This window comes from Lemur catta, chromosome 22, assembly GCF_020740605.2.
Source record: "Lemur catta isolate mLemCat1 chromosome 22, mLemCat1.pri, whole genome shotgun sequence".
In the NCBI taxonomy this organism is placed as follows: Eukaryota; Metazoa; Chordata; class Mammalia; order Primates; family Lemuridae; genus Lemur; species Lemur catta.
Window position 1 is genome coordinate 4,607,581 of NC_059149.1, and position 14,033 is coordinate 4,621,613.

The 14,033-nt window shown below is 38.8% G+C and overlaps 1 long non-coding RNA gene and 1 pseudogene across 1 annotated transcript; one reads left to right on the forward strand and one right to left on the reverse strand.

The window, feature by feature from the left end:
- Positions 1-59: 59 nt before the first annotated feature.
- LOC123626592 lies at positions 60-7,036 on the reverse strand. Its single transcript, XR_006730936.1, has 3 exons — positions 7,001-7,036; positions 1,449-1,555; positions 60-97 (listed from the first exon to the last, which is right to left on the reverse strand). It is a non-coding gene; the product is annotated as an uncharacterized LOC123626592 (long non-coding RNA).
- Positions 7,037-11,999: 4,963 nt separating this feature from the next.
- LOC123626726 lies at positions 12,000-13,519 on the forward strand (annotated as a pseudogene).
- The last annotated feature ends 514 nt before the right edge of the window (positions 13,520-14,033 follow it).

Consider the following 14,033-nt stretch of genomic DNA (forward strand, 5'->3'; position numbering starts at 1 on the left):
TCCAAACATATCTTCATGAAAAACATCAGTATCTTGCTCAAGAAGAAGAGTGACTATACTTGGTGATTTACAATGTGCAGCAAGCACGAGGGCTGTTCTAAAATAACAGAGAGATAACTTCATGCCTAGGAACTTTAAAAAAGTTATTTAAAATGCTAATTTAATTTATATTACCAGCTGAATATTCTGCCTGCTAGTGTAGAATTAACCATTTACATGTACTAACTGGCACAAGCATCTTGGATGCTCAAGTGTTTATCTTTATAAATTACCACCAAGGTTAAAAGCAAGGGACAAAAAGGTAGCCTTTTGTCTCATTAAGGTATAACATAGGAGGAGTTGGTCATTCTTTGCTGAGATCACTTATCTAAAGTAAGCAAGGTATTAACTGAAGTACTGTCCATGTCCTCCCTATTTTGATATAATGTACTGTAATTCAAAGTCAACCAGGGGTCAGTTAAATAGGAGCTATCTGCAGGCTTAAAACAATAACATCAATAATAATGATAAAAATAGGAGTCATATTGGTTTCAGTTAATCATGCTGATGAGCATGCGCTGGGCACTGAATTCAATGCTCTCTATATAATCTGACTTGTACACAACCATCCTGGAAAGGCATATTGTTATTCTCCTTTTCATATTAGAATACACATTTGGTGATAAGTAGTGGTCCCAAGGTCACACACTTACTTAGCAAGTGGGAAAGCTAGAATTTAAACCCGGTCTTATGTGAATGGAAAGCCTCTTTTCCCTTTATCATCCACTTATGGCTTATCTTCTTCATTAAAGAGAAACATTATCCAAATAAAGTTCTCTTTCTCCCTTTTCTCATAACAATTAAAAAGAAAAAAATCAAAATACGTTAGAAATAAAAACAGTAAAAAAAACTGATGAACCCACAGTATCTAGCTATAGCAATTAATAATCCTTTAGGAATCACCTAACATCAATATTCTTCAAAGAAAGCAACTTAAAGCAAAGAGTTATCAAAAAGACAAAATGACTTTCAACTTCTATTTATGTTTCATATAGCATTTTTGAAGGAAAACTCTAGAAGAAAAAGTTAAAAAATATTATAAAAGGGTTAAGAACTTCGATATTGAGGCATAAAGTGAACTAAAAGTTAAAGTCCACACTTTAATAAAACTAGTATGAAACATCTTTAGCTGATATAAGATCACATGATCAAAAACATCAGATTACAAACAACAAATATCAGTCAGCATTATAAGAGATGACAAATCCTACTGCATACTGTTCTTTAGGTTGCCCAGTCCACGTAGTTGCTTTTATACCTAACTGATGATTTGTGTTGACATTTGTCACTCTATCCTCCCAAAAATTATGTTAATCTTCTTGTTCTTTTAATACTTCTGACTTGAATGACTCTTACTACCCTAAAATAACATTCACTTTTTTTTAAAAAAAAAGCACTAAATACTATACCTGTTCATTTTATCGACTGCATTTACATTTGCATTCTTCTTTACCAAAAATTCTACCATTTCCTCTTTTTTTCCACTCACAGCAAGTAAAAGTGGAGTGAGGTGATCCTGTAATACAGCAAAATTGATATATCATTTACAAAATTTCATATCTACCAATTGAACTGAAAATTTGATGTAAGATCCTATGAACTTAAACATATCATACAGAAAGTAAATGAAAGGTAGTTTCATCCTCCCGCCCCTCTGTGCTTTCCCATGTGCTGCTCCTTCCCTTAGAAACTCCCCTCCTCTCCCTCTCCACGCCAGCTCCTGCCACCTCCAAAATTCACTTCAAACATTTATGGGTTCCAAGAATCTTTGTTTCTATCACATTTACCATGGTATACTGTACGTATTTTATTGTTTTCTATCCAAACCAAGAACTTCTTGAGGGCAGGGGTTGTATCTTTTATCTCCTCATTCCCAAACCCTAAGACATAGTAGTAAATGCTTCAAGTACTTTTATTGAATTAATGATCTCAATTATTATATCTACAGCAACGTTTCTTAAATGACATTGCAGAGAGTATTTATTTACCACAATTAAAGACTATACCCCAAGAGACAGATTCTATGACCATCTATGCTACAGAAAGTGTGCAAAATTGTGTATCATATGTCCAGTAATAAAGAAATCTCTCAAACTTTGCCTCATCTCCATGTGACAATACTTTTCTTGCAAAAGAACATGTGAAGAACTAAATCTTCAGAGATACAGTTTTGAGAATTTTCCAGTAAATATGGAGGTTTCCTCCAGGTGACACAAACTCATGTGATTCTCTTCTAACAGTGGTGTAGGACCCCAGGTGCCAATGTCAGGCACTACTTCCCCAAATGGGTCACTAAGGAAATGGGCTCTGAATAAATGAACTTCAATTCCTTATTATTACATGATCCATGTTGTTTCTCCTATGACAAGATGATGCATGACTTTTCTCCTCAATTATAATGACAATCCTGGGATGCTAATGCATATCTACTTTATTATATTCCACCTGTATTCTGATTTCCATTTTAATTGGTACTTACAAAGTTATTTTTACTTTATGCAAAATATAAATCAGAAATAAAAATATAATGGCTTATCAATAAAAGTTCTAATGGTGATCTGTGTGGATTATTGCTAACATAATGGAAGCCCCTAAATCATTTGCACTTCACAGGGTCTATGCAGAGGAGAAAGATATACTGTTGTCTGAATTATGCACAGCCTAGCCAACTATAACCATGGGTAACCTAGAAAGCTTATAGGCTTGCTAATAGGAGAATGATTATTTATGGTATATATAAAGAAAAATAGATTTTGTAAAAAAGAACTTCTATATCCTAAAATCCAACCATATTACTAATAGATTAACATATAATATAGATGACATACATTATCAACAAGTATAAGCTCTCCTGAAAACCTTGAAATCATTTCAAAATATACTATGAAACAAGATTTCTCCTCTCAAATGCTTATGTAGGCAAAGTAGGTGACCTGAACATGGAAGCACCTAGGTGGGCACAGGAGCAAACTGGAGAACATACACCTTGTATAAAGGGGGAAGATCCGCACAGCACAGCAAACAGTCATATGAGCTCAAGGGACAATAGGTTTGATTCTTTGGGGAAGCCTGAAACCCAGTTTCCTCCATGTCTCCTAAATTTTACATGTGGACTCAATTTATGGAAACAAAATAAACCTATTGATGGGCTGCATTTTGACTATAGTGCTTGTGTTCTCAAATTTGCTAAAGATGTTTCCAAATAGTTGTACATAAAGCACATACGTACATGTGAAATCTTTCCTTTCTTTAGTATCATAGGTTTTACCAAAATACCAAGCCCCAACGTGTAATAAAAGTTGCTATTAAGACTCATAATACCCACTTCAAGAATTTTTCAAGCATCTGTTCATCTACTGTCCATTTGTGTTCATTTTTCCCAGATTGTTAACCAAATGGTTAACTGATGTAGGGTTAGTGTTAGCTCACAGGACTGATAAAACTGGATTATTAAAAGAATTTTCACAGATATAGAAAGAGTAATTCTATGCTTTGTGTGGAACCAGAGAAGACCCTGTTTAGCAAAAGCAATTTTAAGCAACAAAAACAAAATGGGAGGTATTAATTTACCAGACTTGAAACTATACTACAAAGCTGTGATTATTGAAACTACTTGGTATTGGTACAAGTGCAGGGACAGAGGCCAATGGAACAGAACAGAAAATCCAAATATAAAACCATCCTCATATAGCCATCCAATCTTTGACAAAGCAGACAAAAACATACTCTGGGGAAAAGATTCCTTATTTAACTAATGGTGCTGGGAAAACTGGATAGCTACATGTAGAAGACTAAAACAGGACCCACAGCTTTCACCTCTCACAAAAATCAAATCACGGTGGCTAACAGACTTAAATCTGAGGTGGGAAACTATCAGAACTCTAGAAGAAAATGTAGGAAAGACTCTTACAGACATTGGTCTAGGCAAAGAATTTATGAAGAAAACCCCTAAGGCAATCACAGCAACAACAAAAATGAACGAATGGGACCTGATGAAATTAAAAAGCTTCTGCACAGCCAAAGAAACAGTCACGAAAATAAACAGACAGCCTACAGAGTGGGAAAAAACTTTCGCATACTACACATCAGATAAAGGACTGATAACAAGAATCTATTTAGAACTCAGGAAAATCAGCAAGAAAAAATCAAACAACCCTATCAAAAAGTGGGCAAAGGACGTGAATAGAAATTTTTCAAAAGAAGATATCAGAATGGCTAACAAACATATGAAAAAATGCTCAACATCCCTAATCATCAGGGAAATGCAAATCAAAACCACAATGAGATATCACTTAACTCTAGTGAGAATGGCCTTTATCAAAAAGTCCCAAAACAACACATGTTGGCGTGGATGCGGAGAGACAGGAACACTCATACACTGCTGGTGGGAATGCAAACTAGTGCAAACCCTGTGGAAAGCATTATGGAGATACCTTAAACAGATTCAAGTAGACCTACTATTCGATCCAGCAATCCCATTATTGGGCATTTACCCAGAAGAACAAAAGTCATTCTACAACAAAGACACCTGTACCCAAATGTTTATAGCAGCACAATTCACAATTGCAAAGATGTGGAAACAACCCAAATGTCCATCAATCCACGAATGGATTAGTAAACTGTGGTATATATATATCATGGAGTATTACTCAGCTATAAGAAATAACGGTGATACGACATCTCTTTGGTTCTCCTGGAGAGAACTGGAACCCACTGTATTAAGTGATGTATTCAAAGAATGGAAAAACAAGCATCACAAGTACTCACCAGAAAATTGGTTTCCCTGATCATCAGCTAAATGCACATGGGGGAAGGGTACCAAGTGGATATCAGACTGAGATGGGCGGTGGGGGGAGGGGATGGGTGTATGCCTACATGATGAGTGCGTTACGCACCGTCTGGGGAATGGTCATGCTTGAAGGTGCTGACTCGGGGAGGTGGGGGTGGGGGGAGGGGATGGAGGTATGACTACATGGTGAGTGCCAGGTGCACTGTCTGGAGAATGGACACGCTTGAGGCTCTGACTCAGGAGGATGGGCGGGACATGGACAATGTATATAACCTGAACTTATGTACCCCCATGATGAGCTGAAATAAAAAAAAAAAAAGAATTTGTATCTATGTTCTTAGGAACTTCAAGGCTCTCAGTGTTTAAAACTGCCATCCTCATTATGCCAAAGCTCTATGAACTTAACAGACATACAGAGATAGTCCTTAATACAGCTGTACCTGAATAAAAGGTTCAGGATTTGCTATCATTCTATTTGAGAAAACCCTGCTTGTAGTAAACATTTGTTGAGCTAATCCCCTGAATGTTAACAAAGAAATGTGAAATCCTGAAAGGGCCCGCTGCTACTTATTGAAAGACTGTCTGAAAGCAAATTTCTAAAGACTCTCTGAATGGCAGTGAAGGATTGTTAAAGAGAAGGAAAAAGGTGTTAGTTTATAAGCTGATAGATATTCCCAATGATATTCTTTTGAACTGCTCAACCACAGAGCTAGACAAAGGCAGATAAAGTCAGACTGATATTATTAGAAAGGAGAGATTTGAAGGAAGTAGCATCTATCAAACTCCAAATCTTCTGGAGATTTCTTCAGTTTTTGAAATATGGTAATATATATTATATTTATTTATTCAGTGATTCTTAAATAGGAGTGCATCAGAATCTCAAGAAAATTTTTTTTCATTGGTTACAGAAGCGTTTCATTATGTTGCACAGGTGGGCTTGAACTCCTAGGCTCAAGTGATCCTCCTGCCTCAACTCTCCAGAATAGCTGGGACAACAGGCATATATGACTGCAGCCAGCTTTGAGGAAATCTGTTTAAATATATATGTCCAGGCCTTATTGGATTTACTAAACCAAAGTCTTCAGGGATTGGCAGACTTGTAGATTCTTAAAAATTTTTCCCAGGTCACTGTGGTATACAACTCTAGCTGAGAATCAGTGGAGTAGACAATCACTTCACTGTCTTATCTCTCTCACATAGCCAAGTCCCTTGATCATTTGGAGATCTGCCCAAAAACAGGAAATAGTAAAACATGGAGTTATTTACTGAAAACTCCACTTAATTTTACTGCACAGGGTTAGAACAGGGACTAAGAAACTCAAAATACAGCCTGATTTTGCTTTTTATAAGCTCTGTATCACCCACTTTCCCAACAAGAAATTCTAGTAGAGTCTTGTCTAAGTGGCTGTTTCTGCAAGAGTAGGATAAGAAGTCAGTTGAGCACTTACTCTTCCCTCTTCTGAAGTCTTCCCCACATCATCACCACCTATTCACTGCCAGTCTGATTTCTGTGCAAGTTTACAACTCACTACCACTCTTTCCCAAAATGAGAATTATTTTTCTGAAAATTGAAGATCACTTTGTCTAAACATATAAACTGGGAACAATCAAACAAATAAACATACAAAAAACATCTCCATTGTATTTTCCCTAAATTACCTGATTTCCAAACTGGCCGGCATATTTCTGATTGTTCTCTTTTTCCCTTTCCATTTTTCTCTCTTAAGGCTTGCCAATTAGAGATAAGTCACTTTGATATAAATCACATTTTTAGGGAACTTGTCAACAGCAGCAAGACTTCCATTTGCTGTATAATGCTTTAGATATGAGTTTTAAGATAAAGCCTACTTCCAGGGCATATTTGGCATCCCTGGGTTGTTTTATACGAATTAGGGGGGAAAAAAAAAAAACTTGTTTGGAAAAAAACTTGAAAAAGCAAGTTTTCCTTTAATACATGGAGGGTGTTCACAAATATTAACCATGAATGTATAAAAGAAAGCTGCATCCTCTAATGTTTCTTTAAGTGTTTAAATATTTAAAGTAAAATCTTAGACAATTAAGTTATTTCAAACTATTTTCATTCAGGGAATATTTGAGCTTCCAAATATGGAAAATTGATGGTTACATATGTCAGTGTTCTATATTTTGAAAACAAAGTTGGTTGATCTATACCTTGTTTATTGCTTCTATATTTGCGCCATGTGAAAGGAGTTTTTCTGTGATTGACAGGTTCCCATGATAGACAGCATAGTGAAGAGCTGTGTTGCCATAGACGTCACTGTGATTTGGATCCGCACCACGTTCTAACAGGATGCTGGCACACTCCTCTTTCTGGCATTGTACCGCCTATCAGTATCAGATCAAGAAATACATCATAAATTCTAGGAACTCAAAACATTCCACAGATTCCACCAACTAGTTCTGTTTAAATGAAATAAATTTATTCTTATTGTGTGTATTGAAATCAAATTCATCTCATATTGAAATAGATGGCTGCTACATACCTTAATCAGAGCTGTCCTTTTTTCACTGTCGGGGACATTGAGCTTACATTTTCTGTCCACAAGGATAGTAACCATTTTTGGATAGCCACTGGCACAGGCCAAATGGAGAGCAGTCCTATGAAAGTGAGAGGGATTTTTAGGAAATTGTAGTGCACTATCTTAAAATATACAGTGATTCAGGTAACTGTAAATATTAAACAGCATGTTATTCCTCCACCTTCAAAACAAATATTTAATTTTCTTGTGAAGAAAGTACAACATTTATTAGCTCCTATTCCTACTGCATTAATAAAGGAGCAGCGTATTTGAAGAGAAAGAGCTTGGCTTTTGGAGTCAGTTCGACTTGGGTTTGCATCCTATTTTAAGCTCTATCAATTACTAGCTATCACTTGGCCTTTTCTGTGCCTCAATTTCCTCTTCAATAAAATAGGCACACACAAAAAAATAGTAGCTATCTCATAGGACATCACCGTGATGCTTAAATGAGAATCTGTACAAAGTATTTTGAACAGTTCCTAATGCAAATAATAGCTCAATGATTGTTAGATAATATAATTATTACTACTATTAAACAAAGACAACCTTTTAATTAAGTAAAATGACACAATTATACCTATTTTGTGAGGTATTTTTTTTCAAGACTAGAGATAACACTGTATTTCAATGATGCTAGGGTGCTCATTTTCTCACATTTTAACATCACTGATACTGGAATGGTACTTTTTATTCATGACTTATTTCAACTATAATGGGCAGCATTTAAAAATTATCTCATTGATAAACAAAATAACAGGACATCACACAATGAATGGTGCCCTACATTAAGTGAAATATGGCATCTACAATAGGTCTATGGCAGTTCTACTGGTATCATTGCCATTTATATAAATTTCAGAATCCCATTACTGGGCATCTACCCAAAGGAAAACAAGACATTCTATTAAAAAAGACATCTGCACTCAAATGTTTGTTGCAGCACAATTCACAATTGCAAAGATGTGGAAACAACCCAAGCGCCCATCAATACAGGAGTGGATTAACAAAATGTGGTATATGTACACCATGGAGTTCTACTCAGGCACGAAAACAATGGTGATCTAGCACCTCTTGTATTATCCTGGATAGAGCTGGAGCCCATTCTACTAAGGGAAGTATCACAAGAATGGAAAAATAAGCACCACATGCACTCACTATCAAATTGGTATTAACTGAACAACACTTACGTGCACATATAGTAGTAATATTCACTGGGTGTCATGCAGATGGGAGGGGGGAAGAGGATATGGGTATATTCACACCTAACGGGCAGGTGCAGTGTGCACTGTCTGGGGGATGGACACACTTGAAGCTCTGACTCGGGTAGGGCAAAGGCAATATACATAACCTAAACATTTGTGCCCCCGTAATATGCTGAAATAATAAAAAGAAATGCTATGATAAAAGGAGGTTGAAATAACAAAAATTTTAAAACCAAGTAATTCTTACTTTGATTTTCAAGTAACTTCAAAGCAAAGGAAACCCAGGACTCAAATGAATAGGTATGTCTCCTTTATTCAATATTCACATTTACATGATGTGTGACAATCAGATATTTTCAATGTTTAATATTAGTATTTAATACTGTTACAAATTTTAAAAGGGCAGTTAAAGCTCATCTTTTATAATTTTCTGCCTCCAGAAATGCTTTCATTTGAAAGGAGTGAGGAAAAGCTTTAACTGAAGTTAAGCCCTAATACTTTTTTTTTTTTTTTTTTTTTTTTGAGACAGAGTGTTGCTTTGTTGCCCTGGCTAGAGTGAGTGCCATGGCGTCAGCCTAGCTCACAGCAACCTCAGACTCCTCGGCTTAAGCGATCTTACTGCCTCAGCCTCCCGAGTAGCTGGGACTATAGGCATGCGCCACCATGCCCGGCTCATTTTTTCTATATATATTTTAGTTGGCCAGATAATTTCTTTCTATTTTTTTTAGTAGAGACGGGGTCTCGCTCTTGCTCAGGCTGGTCTCGAACTCCTGACCTCGAGTGATTGACCCACCTTGGCCTCCCAGAGTGCTAGGATTACAGGCGTGAGCCACCGCGCCTGGCTTACTCCAATTTTTAATATCTCAATTGCTCAGGCTGGTCAGGTAAATAGGAATTTTTTAAGGATGGATGTGTCCTAAAAGATAGTAGAATATGCTGCTGCATAATAAGTATTCACACTATGTTTGATGAATAAATGGATTGAAAGGATAGAGTTGAAAAGTTCAATATTTTTAAAGAAAACTCTTATAAAGTGTTAACTCTGTAATACTAACAATCAGTTATACTTGCTATTTTTCATTTTCATAATTATACAACTAAAATATGATTAATCTCAACTTTTTACATATAAGTAATAAATATATATGTAACAAAACATATGCACATTATACAAATGTATCTAAAACAAAATCTTCAGGTACAGATAAAAAGATCCCCTTTATTTCTGAAGGGCTAAAAGTTGGCAGAAGATTCCAATCCACAAAAAAATTAAAAATAAATCAATAGAAATGAAGAAATTATTTCTGTCTCTGCAAGACTCGTATTACTGCTCTTCCCAGGGATTATATCATTAATAGTAAATTTTTACTAGGACTTTTAAAGCATACATGCTAATTGCAGAAATCACAGATAAGAAAAAGGAAAAAAATTCACTTATAATACAAATGCCCAGATATATCAAATTGTATCACATTTTGTACAATTTACAGCTAACACAAGACCACAGTGTGTTTGTGTATATGTATAATCAAAATAAGTTTTATTCTTACTTGATATACCTAAATATTCTTTACCTGTCAGCACACATACATATGTATGCCACCTTCTATGGTCACATATTATTTCATCCTATGGACACAACCAAATTGATTTATAAAATCCATCTTATGTGTTTCTCCTAATACATTATTATTTTAAGAAGTGCTAAGAAAAACAAATTGTATGATCTCTGTTTCTTGAAGATATTTTAGTACAATGGAATTCATGTGTAAAGGGCATATATATTTTGTAAATGTGTAGTTACAGTTGCCTCCTTAGTGCAATAGGCAGCGTGTCAGTGTCATTAAGTTCACAGTTACCACCAAGTTGTTTATGTGAAAAGAAATCAGCAACAAACTATAAGCACCAGTATAACTATTTTCAATTTTTAATATTAGTATTTAATATCTTCATTCTTATTAACTCTGTGGCTAGATTAACAGTATCTCATTCCTCTTTTAACTTAAAATCCTTCTCTTAGCTAGGACACTATTTTTCCCTATGTGTGTAGGTCACTTGTAGATCTGCAAAAAATGTACTTTGCCCAATTTTAAATTACCAGTCAGTTTTTTCCTTGTTGGATTTGTCACCATTATCAAGTTCTAAATTTTTTCCTATATTTGGGTGTTTCTGGATTTTCTATCCTGTTCTGTTCATTTATCTGTCTCTGTAACTGTTAATAAATGATTAATTTGTGGAAATTAATAGCACATTTTGAAATCTAGAAGAACGAGCCTTCTTCACTCCATTACAAAACACAATAAAACAGAGATACCCTGTGTAACTCAAAAATGTGAAAACCTTAATACTTTTATTTGGCTTACGTAAAATTGATACATACAGAAGGAACTCACATTTTCAGAAAAATGAGTCTTCCTGTTGAAGACTATGGTACCATATGCCCACTTGAAAGTTTCCTTCTAAGTTCCCTGAGTAAAGGACACAGTCACATAGATGTACATTGACATAAAACGGATATTGAATTTCATGCAAAGATGTTTTGGCCCAGAATTTGATACATTATGTGAATTATTACTCTCATTATGTACCTTTCTATAATGTATGTAACAATGTTTTAAAATGTGTACATTAAAAATAAAACACTGTATACACTTGTGTTAGTTAAATAGGTAAAATTGGCAATGAAGTGTTCTAGAAGGGGAATGATGAGTGGACGGGGAACCAGCTTAAGTTTGGCTTTTGTGCTGCTGCCCATGAAGACGGCCTTGGCGCTGGACGCCTAGAAGGTTCCCACGTCCCAGGTGCTGCGGAGCCCGCAGGGAGGACAGCCCGGCGCCCTGGCTGACGGCAGTCCGGGCTCCCGCCAGTCTGGGAAGGGCGTTTCCCCCACACCCGCCTGGCACCCCGGCCCAGGATGGCCATCCCATTACCTGTTCTTTCTATCTCTGGCATCCAAGGCCTTTTTCTTCAGTGAAAGGACCCGCTCCAATTTCGCTAAGTCACCAGCGCTGGCAGCTTGGTGAATTTTGCTGAGATCTTTTTCCCGGATGTGGTACCATGGCTGTAGGAAGGCGCTGTCACCAGCCTCGCCTTCCAGGCCCACCCTGGTCTCGCCATGGTTGCTGGAGGGGCCGGAGGGCGGCCCAACCTTCTTTCTCCCGAAGCAAAAGATCTTCCTCATGGTGGTGGCTTCGGGCTTCACAGGAACCTCAGCTCACCCCCACCTCCCACCCCACCCCCTTGCTTATTCCCCGCCTGGGGAGCCCAGTACAATCAAGACAACCCTATCTGACCACGACCTCCAAGGAAAATCTCGGTTTCTAACGACTGACAGGAATAAACTGCCAGGAAGAGCCAAGCAGCACCAAGCACAGCCAAGCACAGCCAAGCACAGCCGTTAAAGCAAGTGCGCATGCGCATCAGAATGTGATGTCACTGCGCATGCGCACAACTGCCAACGGACAAAGCGTCCCCTCCACCAAGCTCCTCTGGACGCGTGGCCGGTTGGGGCTGCTCTGTCCCCACCGTCCGCGTGTCATGCACCTGCGCAGGCTGGCTGGGCTCGCCCCGGGCAGCCTCAGTATCTCCCAGTGCGCCACCCACCGGGCCTATGGCCCAGCAGCCTGACTGAATGCACAGCCTGTGCCTGCTCCTCCTCACCCAGAGTCCATAGGCAGGGGTCTCCAGTGCTGGCCCTCGGCTGCCACTGGGGATCGAGGCTGAGCAGCCCTTGCCAGCCTCTGTGCAGCCACACCTGCCTGGCTGTCCAGCAGGCTTGGCCGCTTCTATGGCAGGTGGCCGGTCTCTCTGCTACTGGCACAGGGGGCGGCTTGGAGGTTGCTGAGCCGCTGCTGCCCGCTCCCTTCCAGGCTGAGCTTTGGGCAGCCAGTGAGCTTAGAGAAGTGTCTGGCCTAGCTCATGGCCGGAGGGACTCCCTGGACCCCTCCTTCAAAGCACGCCCTGTGGCTGGGGGTGTCAAAAGGGAGAGAGCAAAGGTGAACAAAAGTACATTGAGGTGGTGATTAACAGGAACATAAAGCTGGAACACAGTGTTAACTCCTGTAAAACAGTTCCTTAAGTTCAACTTTGTGGGGAAACTTTTGGGCCCACATGGCAAGTTTCTGAAGTGTTTACAAGAAGAAACTTTGACAAAAATGTCCATCCTTGGAAAAGGTTCCATGAAAGACGAGGTGAAGGAGGAAGATTTGAGGAAAAGTGGAGAACCAAAGTACTTCAAAGTACTTCCATCTCCATGTTCTGTCACTGAAGTGCCTACAGAAGCTTATGCCTGGATGACACGTTTTCAGAAAACTCAAAAAAGTTTCTCATCCCTGACTGTAATGATGAGGTGAGGCAAGTACAGCTCCAGGAATTCATACATTTGAATGATGGTTCAGAAGATGCAGATCTTCCAGTGGTTGGAGGGAAACCCACCTTGGATACAAGAGATGTACCAACCCCAGCAATTACCAGAGGAAGGGGAGAAGTCGCGGCCCAGCTGGTGGAGTTCGTGTACCAAGAGGGACACCAACTCCTAGGAGAATCCTTTCCACTCCAAAGCCAGTGAGTTGCAAAAGAGGACTTCTCACTCCAAGATCAAGAGGAGTGTCCCCAGCTGGGTGGAGATCTCCACCACCACCCCCAATGTAAGAGAAATGAGGACAGTATGACTAAGGTGATGGGGACGGCACCACTGATGATGAACAGAGTTGCGATTCCTATGCTAACAGCTACAGCACCCCAGCCCTAAGTTGTGCTGATTACTATGTTATGGGCTCAGACTCTGTGGGGAGACTTATGATTCTTATGGGCAAGAGGAGTGGGGTGACACGAGACACAAGGGACTTGTTTACCGGAACAGGGAAGGACGTGTTTACAGAGAACATCCATTGGCAGACACTGGTTGCACTGTCTGCTACTGTGAAACAGCCAATCTCCACCAGTTCTGAAATTGGTGAAAATAATTTCTTTCCTCTGAACAATCCCTTTTTAAATGAATAAAAAATGCATAAAACTTGAATGGATGGAATTTCAAACTACTTTTGTGAAGCATCATCCTGTGCAGAAAAAAAAGATAAAATCTTGTTATTTCCAGTCTGTCTGAAATAATAGGTTATAAAAAGAAAAACAACTTTGGTTAACTAGTGGTAAAAAGATGAGCTCCCCTCCCACTGATGCTGATGCTGGGTGGTGGCAGGAGGCACAGTCATGCTGCTGGGGGAACACACATGCATGGGTGACAGCCAGGCAGGCATCTCCAGGCACACAGAACTCAGGGACTGCAGCACTTCTACAGGGCTGGTTGGGGATACTCTCAGCATCAGAGAACATTCCTCAAACATGGGGCACGGCCTCAGGGGCGCTGGGCTTTTCTGAGGAGATCACTTAGTCACTGTTCTAAGACTAGAGTTATGCTTGAGAATAGAAAGAACCCACAAAAGTAACAGAAGACAAGTGGGCTGC